We start from the raw sequence: 12884 nt of genomic DNA, 5'->3' as shown, positions 1-12884 counted from the left end.
AAAACGAAATAACGAGATATTTATTGGACTTTCTCCTTTCTCTTTCTAACTTTCTCCCATCCCTCATGTATGCATCCTAAAATCACCAAATAAACTATCAACAGGAAAATTCTTGCTTCAGGGGAACTGAAATGAAAATATATGCTTTCAGGATCTGTAAGTTAGGTGGTCCTGGGAGCAGTGAGTTAAAACCAGGAATATAATATTAGCACTTAATGATTGGACTTATCTACAGGTCTTAAGTGACATGAACGCTGTGAGGAAGGATCAAGTCCCTGGAAGAATCCCAGTGAGGCAGCTATTCCTCTTGTGTTAGATTAAAGATGACTTTCCAGCTTAAATAAAACATGAAGTAACCTCTAAGTAGATTAGAAAATGAAAGAACATAAATGCCTCCAGTTTTCCAGGAAATGCTGCAGCACAGTCAGAGTGCCAAGGCAAGCACTGACATTAGCCCTGGCCCCTTCCCACAGAGAGGGGACATAATGTAGTGCATTGCATAAAACATCTTCTCCGTTTGAAGCAATGGAATGATTGCTAATGGTGACTTTTTCTGAAACAACAAATTAATGAGATTCCATTTAAAATTCTTTCCCCAAATGCCTTCAGTTTATTTTCTCATTAAGCAAAGGTCTTGGGGTGGCAGCTGTGACTTTGTTGGGTTAATGATAGAGGAACATGAAAAAAGCATCCAGACTTTGAGGGGATGAAAGGATGGGCACCTGGGAGATACAATTGTAGATGAACAATCCTTTCTGATGATCCGTCACCCAGGAAAGTGCAAAACCTGATTTATTTCCGGTAAAATAGCTTTTTAACTTTTACTTTATGTTTTTTCTAGGTTTTTTTTTTTTTTTTTTTTTTCTTTTCTGATCTATGCAGAGCTCGCTCCCCAAGGAAAAGTTTAGTTCAGGCATTCACACCCTGATCTTTTATGGAGGAAGTGGAAAGGGTTTTGATTGAACTTTGAGAGCAGCCAGGTTCCTTCATTATCATGCCAGCAGGTCTTCAGGGATGCGTAGGAGGTGGTGCATCTTGATTCAAGGGACGTTTCACAGAAGCCTGTTTTAAAAGTATGATGACCTCACCCAGGGCTCACTGACTTCTCCCATCCACTCTGCCAGGACCATCAAGGTCAGAATAAAAGCAAACCAGCTCCAAGTGGAGTGGTTGTGCAGCATTTGAATTTCCGTGAGATGGACAGACCATATTTTTCCATGTTCTTAATGCCAGAAACTACCTTTGTACAACACCTTAATTGATGGTGCATTTTCCTATTCATAAAGAGTAGAAATGAAAATTACTTCCTTTTAGCAATGAAGTCATGGGGACTTAAAAGTTAAATAGCAAGAGTAAAATCTCAGCATGAATAAGGGGAAAGCTAGGATTTGAACTCATGTTATCTGACTTTAGAAATCAATTTTCTTTGTCACGTGGTGCCTAGAAAAGCTCCTTGTTTTATAGATTTTCAACGAATTTCAATTGTCTGATGAATCATCTCCAATCTCTTCTATGACTCATCATTTTCTCATTAAGTTTGCAAAAGGAAGATGAACAGTAAGGAAAAAAACACCTGTACCAGAAACAGCATCTAAGCTTGAAAAAGAAGGATAAAAATATATCCTGTATTTCTAATGAAATTGTATATAATGTGAACATCATTGCTAGCTGTCAATGAACACAAAAATTTGAAGAACAGGGCAAGTTATTTGCCATACATTTATTTAAAGTGTTTAAATGTCTTTCAAAATTGAACTTACAATAATTTATTGAATAGAACTACTTTGAACTATTTTAATAAATAGATCTGGAGATTGATATAGTTTGGCTCAGTGTTCCTACCCAAATCTCATCTAGAATTGTGATCCCCAGAATCCCCATGGGTCCAGGAAGGAAACTGGCTGGAGATGATTGGATCACGAGGTGATTTCACCCATGCTGTTCTAGTGATATTGAGTGAATGCTCATGAGATCTGATGGCTTTGTAAGTGTCTGACAGCTCCTCCTTCACACTCTCTCTCATTCTCTATTGTCACCTTGTGAAGAACATGCCTGCTTCCACTTTCACCACAATTGTAACTATCCTAAGGCTTCCCCAGCCTGGCAGAACTGTGAATCGATTAAACCTCTTTCCTTTATAAATTGCCCAGTCTCAGGGAAGTTCTTTATAGCAGTGCAAAAATGAACTAATACAGAGATTTTTGAAAACTCTGAAAATGGGAGTTTTCCCTCCCATCTGTAAGCCCATTTTATCTAGGATAGTCTTGGGTATATAATAATTATTGAATAAATACTTGCTAATTGATTGTAAATCATTGAAATGTAGGATCAATGGTATATGTGGTAGGTTAAATGATATATGTGAGGAAACTATGCTGCTTATTGTGTCAGTAGATAAGTGAATAGGAAATGTGTTACATATTAATGGTATTTTGCTATTATAAAAAATGGAGACTACCTGTTCTACATTTTTTTTTTTTTTTTTTTTTTGAGACAGAATCTAGCATTGTCGCCTAGGCCTGAGTGCAGTGGCATGATCTCGGCTCACTGCAAGCTACGCCTCCCGGGTTCACGCCATTCTCCTACCTCAGCCTCCAAAGTAGCTGTGGCTACAGGCACCCGTCACCATGCCTGGCTAATTTTTTGTATTTTTTAGTAGAGACGGGATTTCACCATGTTAGCCAGGATGGTCTCGATCTCCTGACCTTGTGATCCGCCTGCCTCGGCCTCCCAAAGTACTGGGATTACAGGCGTGAGTCACCGTGCCCGGCCTGTTCTACTTCTTTAATAATTAAATACTCAAGTGGCAACAGGATGGATTAATAAGATCTAGTTAAGAAACCTCAAACTCTGGGTTGAAATGCAATGAAAAGTAGTAAAATTCCCCTAAAAGAAGATCAAGATGAAAAGTATATCTTTTTTGAATTGTAGGAGAAAATGATGCACAGCTGTTCCCCACAGCTTCCTCCTGCAAGGTGAGCTGTTTCCCTTTCCTGAAGGCTGCAGCTCCTTCAAGGTCTCTCTCCATCGTCTGTTGCCCTAGGGAGTGAGTGCCCTGCAGTGCCATTAGTCTGCTGATTTAGGGAAAGAAAGGAATTAGGCAGCTGGCTTCTAACCCACTTCCTTTCCTTTCATGATAAAGTGTTCCTTGGAAAAATAATAAAGGCAGGAGACTGGTCTATTCCGCAGGTAAACATGATAATCAACCTTCTGGCAACTAGACTAAGGGTGTGGAGCATTTTAAGTATGATTATTTAGGATTACTTTAGGTGAAGAAACCAATAATCTACAGATTTGTTGTCCAGTGACATAGTTCCCTTGAAAAATAATATAAATTATGTAATTATCTGTGCAGAAAGTAAAGATGTTTAGATATTCCATGCTGTTTGAGGAGGTACTTTACTTAAAAACATCATCTTTCAACGTGGACCAGGTAAGGATCTAAGACAACAGAGTTGATACCCAGGATCACTTTGCTTTCCCATACCTCCTCAGTGCCTGCATCTTTATGTGATCTCTGATTAATATAAGTGTAGTTTCACCATCTTTCCTTTGTGTCATCTCAGCTTTTCTAAATCCTATTAAATGTTCCTTCATTGAACTCTTGCCAAATACCCGGTTTGAATATGCCATGGCTTCCTAGCTAGTATCTAGACTAAAATGGTATTGTTGCCTTTCAGCATTTTAAAAATATTGATGTTAATTGTTTTGTTTGTTTTTAACCTGAAATGATATAATGTAGCAATGCAAGCACCTAGCTTGTTTCAGCAGTAAGGCAACCAATCAACCAATGCTTTATGTGTAATATTAACGTACAAGACTATTTCCTTAATTCTGTGGTCACTAACAAAATGGACCTTGTGTCTGTCCTCTTCAGGAAACAAGACACACAGATTAAATAAAAAGGCAAGTAGCAGTACAAAAATATGTGCTACAGCACAAATGATCATGGGCGTTGACAGGATGCCTCATTTAAAAAACTGTGAATAATATTTTTTGCATGTGTGTTCCACATTTTTTGTCCATTCATCAGTTGACGATCATTTAGGTTGTTTCTAATTCTTGGCTATTGTGAATCATGCTGCAATGAACATGAGAGTGCAGCTATCCCTTTGCAATATTGATTTCAAGTCTTTTGCATATGTATCTAGAAGAGGGAATGCTGGGTCATATGGTAGCTCTATTTTAATTTTTTTGAAGAAGATCCACTCTGTTTTTCATAGCAGCTACACCATTTTTACTTTCTCACCAATTCTAACATGGATGAACCTGAAGGAAATCATAATAAATTAAATAAACCTATCACAGAAGGAGAAATACTGCATTGACCCATTTATATGAGATATTGAAAAAAAAAAATGAACTCATAGAAGCACAGAATAAAATGCTGGTTGCCAGAATAAAATGCTAGCTAAAGAGAGGGGAAAATGCAGAGTTGTTATTTAGTAAGGATAAAGTTTCAAATATGCAAGATAAGTTCTAGAGATCTTCTCTACGGTGTTAACAGTATTGTATTGTGCCTTAAACAGTTTGTTAAGAGAGTGTATTTCATATTAAGTGTTCTCACCACAAAAACAAACATAAATAAAGGGGGCATTAGAAACTTTTGGGAGTAATGGATATGTTTCTTTCCTTGACTATGGTGATAGTTTCATAAGTATATGCATATGCCAAAACTCAAAAATTGTATCCATTAAGTATGTACAGTGTTTATACATTAATTACCCCTTAACAAAACTGTTTTAAAATCATGGAGTTTAGAGTTAAACTTTTGTATGGTCAAATTTCTTTAATGTGGTCTTATTATGGGGACTGAGACAAGTTATCTACTTGTGTAAGTCCTTAGTAGAAATAATAATATTGGTCTGATAGGATTGTGGTGGGAAATAAATTCAATAATGTTTATGTAATTGACTGGAATGGCTTGGAACATCAGAGAGTCAGCATATCTTATTCCTTCCTCCCTTCTTGTCTTTCTAGAGGATACTTCCTAGTGGAATTTACACAAAAACAAAACTCAGTGTTTAGCTTGTGTAATTCAATTATCCTCTAGTTGTTCAGCATCAGTAAAGTAGGGACACAATACTTCTTGTCATTGTTGTAGATGGCAGCTATGGTTCACTTAGCAATGAGTAGCACATGCTGAAAAGAAGCCAGTATGAACACCAAGGATAAGAAAAACAGGAAGTGGCAGCACATGGGGCAGAAAAGGGGTGAGAGGAGAATGGTGGAGAGGATGCACAAGTCCCATAGACAACAGCGGTAAAAAGAAATAACAGGAGCAATGGGGGAAAAAACCCATTTGGCAGATACTTTTCTGTTCCCAGCATTAGCCAAGCGATACGGTTAGGCTTTGCATCCCCGCCCAAATCTCATCTTGAATTGTAATCCTCATAATCTCCATGTGTCTAGGGAGAGACCTGGTGGGAGGTGACTCGATCATGGGAGCAGTTTCCCCCATGCTGTTCTTGTAATAGTGAGTGTGTTCTCAAACGATCTGATAGTTTTACAAGGGGCTCTTTCCCCTTTGTCCCTTTCTGCCACCATACAAGAAGGTCCAAGCTTGCTTCCTTTTAGCCTTGAGCCATGATTGTAAGTTTCCTGAGGTCTCCCCAATCATGTGAAACTGTGAGTCAATTAAACCTCTTTCTTTTATAAATTACCCAGTCTTGCGTATTTTTTATAACAGTGTGAAAACGGACTAATACACCAAGACACTGGTCAGTGGCAAGGATGACAAAAAAAAAGGTAGAGGTATGATAGAGTAGATTAAGGTAGATGAGAGAATACAAAAATAGAAAGGTAGAGGCAAAGGGAAAAGAAATAAAAATAATTTTGGTTTGCATCTCCCATAGATTTCACAGCAGTTGACAGAGATGAAAGAAATACAGGAGAAACATATATTAAGAATTACGGAATTTCAGACTGGACACAGTGGCTCATGCCTGTAATCCCAGCACTTTGAGAGGTCGAGGCAGTTGGATCACTTGAGTTTAGGGGTTTGAAACCAGCCTGAGCAACATGGCAAAACCCCAACTCCACCAAAAATACAAAAAATCAGACACGTGTAGTGGTATGTGCGTGTAGTCCCAACTACTCTGGAGGCTGAGGTGGGAGCATCACTTGAGCCTAGGAGGTCAAGGCTGCAGTAAGCTTAGATCATACCACTGCACTCCAGCCTGAGTGACAGAGTGAGACCATGTCTCAAAAAAAATTACACAGAATTTCAATTACAGCAGCAGGAGAATCACCTTGACAAGGATTGGAAACCACTGCCAGCACAGGAGTGAATAAATCTTGAACAAATATGATGAATACTCAATGAATGTTATCTTCTTTAACTACAGTTCCAAGAATTCTTGGAATTAAGATTTTTGATGTGGATCTTTAGCTTCACAGAGAAACTAGATTGATTTTGGAAACTTTCTATCAGGAGAAAAAGTACGAAGACTACACAGAGCACCTTATAAATGATTCTAGTGAATGCATCATGATAAAGATACATAATAATGTACAGGGTCAAAAGAATTGAAATGTATAAACTGTTGAGACTAACTAGAAGAAAGGAAGAAGTAAAGTTGAAATGAGGTGTTAAAAAGAAAATTAATGGCAAGAAAATAGAGGAATACAGTCTTGGCACTACATCAGGAGTTGGCCTTTTTTTTTTTTCTATAAAAGACCAGACAGGAAATAGTTTTAACTTTGCAGGTCATTTGATCTCTGTTGAAACTACTCTACTCTGCCCTCTTAGTGCAAAAGCAGCCATAGGCAATAAGTAACAAATGAGCATGACTGTTCCAGAAAATCTTTCTTTACAAAAACAAGTGATGGGTCTGATTTGGCCTGTGGGTGATAGTTTGCTGACTCCTGCACTATACTCTTATCTCTGGTAGAGAAAAAGAGAGTGTAGCCACTAACAAAAAGGACTAAAATCAGGCAGGAAGTTATGCACAGAGGCAGAGCTGGGTAGGTAGGGTGGATTTGAGAAACACTTCCAATTCCAGGTGATATTCTGTCTCATTTATTTTAGAAGTTCAAGTAAAGGTTTCTAAAAGCTGTCCCCCGATCTAACTTAGAAAAATTACTGCGAATTTGTGGAATCATGTTTCTTACAGGGGGCAAGCAAATCCCTCCCCATGGATTCTTATGAAAGCAACCTAGAGGTTTAGGATTTCTTTTTTTGTTTATTTGTTTCATAAATAAATTTTATTTATTTATTTTTTATTATACTTCAAGTTCTAGGGAACATGTGCACAAAGTGCAGGTTTGTTACATATGTATACATGTGCCATGTTTGTTACTGCACCCGTTAACTCATCAGTTATATTAGATATATCTCCTAATGCTATCCCTCTCCGCCCCCCCCACCCCATGACAGGCCCTAGTGTGTGATGTTCCCCTTCCTGTGTCCTAGTGTTCTCATTGTTCAATTCCCACCTATGAGTGAGAACATGCAGTGTTTGGTTTTCGGTCCTTGCGATAGTTTGCTCAGAATGATGGTTTCTAGCTTCTTCCATGTCCCTACAAAGGACATGAACTTATCGTTTTTTATGGCTGCATAGAATTCCATACATATATGTGCCACATTTTCTTAAGCCAGTCTATCATTGATGGACATTTGGGTTGGTTCCAAGTCTTTGCTATTGTGAATAGTGCCACAATAAACATACGTGTGCATGTGTCTTTATAGCAGCATGATTTATAATCCTTTGGGTATATACCAAGTAAGTGGGATGGCTGGGTCAATGGACTCTACAAGTTTGAAATCAAGGAGGAGAGGATTAACTATGTGCCATTTGTGATTTTTTCTGGGGTAACTAATGATATAACCTTCACAGAAAAGAGCTAAAAACCCATCCTAAGTGGGCTCAAGAGAGCATCTGAATATACCAGGCAGTCAGAAAATGTGCTCCAGATGTGGAGAACAAGGACATTTCTGAGCCTTCTGCAGAAATGGAATGGTGTGTAAGTTTTGTAATGAGAAAGGTCATAGCTATGCAGACCATGAAAGCGTGTCAGTAGGAGAAGAAGACAGCCCCATGGGGCCAGCTTCACAGGCTGAGAATGAAAGTCACCCCTGCCCAAGTTAATGTAGCTGTAGGAGAAGAGCGAAGCTTTAGAAAGTCATTGCCAAGAAGATATGGCAAGGAAAATTAGAAAGGTGAATTTCAGGTCGTTGATGGAATAGATTCCGCAATGGCAAAATAAAGAAGCTGAGGTGAAGAATACATAGAGCAAGACAAATTAGGGACAGAGGAGGTGGGAAGCTGGCTCCTGTTGAGGAAGGAGACAAACAAGGGCTATTTTATTTAAAAAAATGAGTTGTGTGAGAGCCACAGGAGATGAAAGGGAGGAAATAGAGGCAACACGAGGAAAGATGGATCAGAAAGAAAGGGGCTATCACCTCCCATTCCCAGAATAGAGGGTTCCCCAGGAGAGCTGCAGTAAGGAGGCCCAGGAGGAAATAGCAGAGAATCTGATCTCAGAGGAAATGGAATCAAGAAGTCAAAAGGGAAAATAAAAGGGGGAGTTCAAAGAAAGTCTCCAAAGAGTATTTCAATCAACAGAAAAATGTAGCAAAGCATCATTGAAAGCAGAAATACATACTCCTGCTAGCAGAGGAATAAAGAACTCTGAAGAAGGGACAGCCAGGAGATGGGAATGGAATGAGAGTTTATTATGTTAGGTTTGTGAGGAACCAGAATGCAATTTAGGTTTTGAAAGATTTGAAGGAGATTTGTTTGCTCTTTGGGAGAGAAATTATAAATAGCTCATCATCTCATTCAATTCTGGCAGGAGTTCTCTAAAAAATATTCTGCAAATGTAAGATATTGTTATATATTAAAATGTGTGTCCTAAAGTACACATTTGGTGCTGAGTACTGGATTAGTCAATGTGATAGAAAAATAGGAGTTAAGTATATATACAATGGAAAAATAAATATATGCATATAGAATATGTGTATAGATGTATGTATGATGCGTTTGCACACTAGTGCAAAAGGTTAATTAGCAATTATGAATCTAATAGATACTCAATTCATTAAATAAAGTAATGAAACACAGGATGATGAAGAAATTAACAGTGCAGATGTATGTCTGAATCATGGTTCACATAGTTTGGCTACTACTTTACTGATATGCAAAGGTAGATATCAAAGCCATAAAACTAATGATTTCTCACTGATGAGAATAAGAAATTGGGCTCTGAGCTTTATGATTGGCATGTTGCTATTTCCAGACAACTAAGTGTCTTTTTTTGGAGAGGGGAAGCTGTGGCAACATCACTGCTGAAACTTCTTTTTTACACTAATTTTAGTTGTTTTTCTTCAATTGGTTATTTAATTTCTTCACAGAGTATGCATTCACTTTACTGTCCCTAGTATCATTAGTTTCTTTTTATCTCTTTCTTATCCCTCTAGATGGCATAGGAGAAAATGTGGGCCCATCCTGGGAACAGAGAGCTGAGGGGATAGGATAGGATAGGATGGGATGGGATGGGATGGGATGGGATGGGATGGGAAAAGAAAGAATAGGATAGGACGGAATGGGATAGGCTAGCATAAGATAGGCTAGGAAAGGAAAGGAAAGGAAAAGAAAGGATGGGATGGGGTGGAATGCAATGGGATGGGATAGGATAGGATGGGATAGGGTGGGATAGCATGGGATGGGATGGGTTGGGTTGGGATAGGAGAGGATAGGATAGGATGGGATGGGATGCGATGGGATGAGATAGGATAGGAGGATAGGATAGGATAGGATAGGATAGGATAGGATAGGATAGGATAGGACAGGATAGGATAGAAATAGAATAGCATGGGGTGGGACTGTATAGTATGGGATAGGAGAGGATAGCATGGGATAGGATAGAATAGTATAGAATAGGATAGCATGGGGTGGGATGGGTTGGGTTGGGATAGGAGAGGATAGGATGGGATGGGATGGGATGGGATGGGATGGGATGGGATGGGATAGACTAGGATAGGATAGGATAGGATAGGATAGGATAGGATAGGATAGAAATAGGATAGCATGGGGTGGGATGGTATAGTATGGGATAGGAGAGGATAGCATGGGATAGGATAGAACAGGATAGAATAGGATAGCATGGGGTGGGATGGGTTGGGTTGGGATAGGAGAGGATAGGATGGGATGGGATGGGATGGGATGGGATAGAATAGGATAGGATAGGATAGGATAGAAATAGGATAGCATGGGGTGGGATGGTATAGTATGGGATAGGAGAGGATAGCATGGGATAGGATAGGATAGGATAGGATAGGATAGGATAGGATAGGATGGAATAGGATAGCATGGAGTGGGATGGGTTGGGTTGGGATAGGAGAGGATAGGATAGAATGGGATGGGATGGGATGGGATGTGATAGGATGGGATGGGAAAGATAGGATAGGATAGGATAGGATAGGATAGGATAGGAATAGGATAAGATAGGATAGGATGAAATGGGATGGGATAGCATAGGATAGGGTAGCGTAAGATAGGATATGATAAGATGGGATGGGATGGGATGGGATGGGATAGCATAGGATAGAGTAGGATAGGATAGGATAGGATAGGATAGGATAGGATAGGATAGGATAGACAAGGTAGGATAGGATAGAATAGCATGGGATGGGATGGGATGGGATGGGATGGGATGGGATGGGATGGGATGGGATGGGATGAGATGGGAAGGGAAGGGAAGGGAAGGGAAGGGAAGGGAAGGGAAGGGAAGGGAAGGGAAGGGAAAGGAAAGGAAGGGAAGGGAAGGGAAGGGATGGGACAGGATAGGATAGGATAGCTTAGGATAGTATAGTATAGGATGGGATAGGATAGGATAGCATAGTGTAGGATAGTGATGACAACTGCAGTCTTCAACAGAGTCTCATGTAAATGTCACAAAAATTGACTCCCTCTTGATTCTGTCCCCATAGCAACCTCAGGGAGACACTCTTGCTATTTTGTCTTTATTTGCTTTTGCTATTAAGATTAATGGACATTATCCTTTTGTGTAAAAATATAAAATCGACTTAATAGTTAGAAAAAATACAGCTGGGCTCGGTGGCTCACGCCTGTAATCCCAGCACTTTGGGAGGCACAGGTGGGCGGATCACGAGGTCAGGAGATTGAGACCATCCTGGCCAACATGGTGAAACCCCGTCTGTACTAAAAACACAAAAATTAGCTGGGCGTGGTGATGAGCACTTGTAATCCCAGCTACTCGGGAGACTGAGGCAGGAGAATTGCTTGAACCCAGGAGGCAGAGGTTACAGTGAGCTGAGATCACGCCATTGCACTCCAGCTTGGGCAACAAGAGTGAAACTCCACCTCAAAAAAAAAAAAAAAAAAAAAAAAAAAAGAAAGAAAGAAAAGAAAGAACGCAACATACAGAAGGGACATCCTTTCTTAATCGCTTAGACACTGGCTGGTAAATATTTCAATTTTTTTTACTCATAAAATAATATTTAAAAAAATTTTTTAGACCACACTCATTCATCTTTCTGCTTCTCTATTTCCCCTGAATACTGTGCATGTCACAAATCAACATCATCATCATGTCTCTCTTTAACTTAGAGAAGTATTTGTCACCTGAGACTGATTTATTTTAAAATTCGTCCCATTAATGAAGTACTAAATGAACCCCTAAAAACGACCTTACCTACGAAAAAAGATCAGAGAAATGTGAGGAATTTATAATGTGTGATAAATATATGACATAATGTAATAATAATGAATGTTGCTTAATTTTTAGTAACTAGAGTCCTGTAAACATCATAGCTTGTTAACATTATAGATCTTTCTAAGAAATGTCTAGGGTATTACACAGATGTCCTGCAAACAGACCCATTCATTCATTCAGTCATTCAGTAGTGTTATTGAACATCTACTTGGTTCTAGGTGCATGGAATTAAGTAGATCTTATGGGACAGTGCTCTTTTTCATGATCTTTTCTTGAGAAATATAAAGGTGATTCATAGCTGCAATTTAGTCACATACTTTTTAGAGAAGTATTGTTATATGAATTCATCTAGGAAGCATCTCTGGAAAACAACTTCTCAGTATTAATTTTATACTAAAACATTATAGTAATCATAATGTTAGTGGTTAGCCTTTAATAAAAAAAATGGGCCTATGTCTAGCTACTTCAATCACTTGTGGTTTTTAAAAAAGTCTATGTAATAAAAAATGTTCTCTGAAAAGTTTAAAAGTGTATCTCTTTTTAAATTTTTATATAGATTTCAAATTCCTAAGAGAGAAACATTTTCATAATGTAATTTTTCAAGACTTTCTCCTCAGAGTCTAAACTGCTCCAAGTTCAAGAGAATTTTCTCCTTAATCATATGAATATTTTATGCAACTATAATATTCTATTGTATTAATATAAATCAAGCTTGCCTCAAAAATTTAAATTTGGGCAGATTCTTCTTTGGACAATTTATCTGATATATTCCTCTAATTCTAACGGAATATACTTTTCCTGGAGTTCAAAATTTCATTGACTTTCTGAGAATAAAAATGCAAGCAACTCATTATTCTTGCCTATGGGGAAAGGAGCAAGCAGGGATAAAAGAAATCCGAGCGTAATCCCTAAGACTCGTTTTAATGATTACTTTCAAGTCCTTTAATAAAGCTTCTGTGCTGAGCCCCACAGTAGGCAGACAGGAGGGGCTGCAGGCTCCAGTCTGATCCCTTCTCTCCGGCTCTGGACACACCAGGACTGAAGGAACTCCCCGGGTGAAATGCACAGAGGCAGCATCAGAAGATAAGCAAAAGGGAAGCTTGGGGATGAAGCTAAGTATTAGTTAAATCAATTTTTCTCCCTTCTGTGATTCCACTCTACTTAGTTCTAATTCTATCATATCCCTTCCCATACTGAATTATAGT

This window comes from Rhinopithecus roxellana, chromosome 14 (assembly GCF_007565055.1).
Source record: "Rhinopithecus roxellana isolate Shanxi Qingling chromosome 14, ASM756505v1, whole genome shotgun sequence".
Classification (NCBI taxonomy): Eukaryota; Metazoa; Chordata; class Mammalia; order Primates; family Cercopithecidae; genus Rhinopithecus; species Rhinopithecus roxellana.
This window is presented reverse-complemented; position numbering follows the sequence as displayed.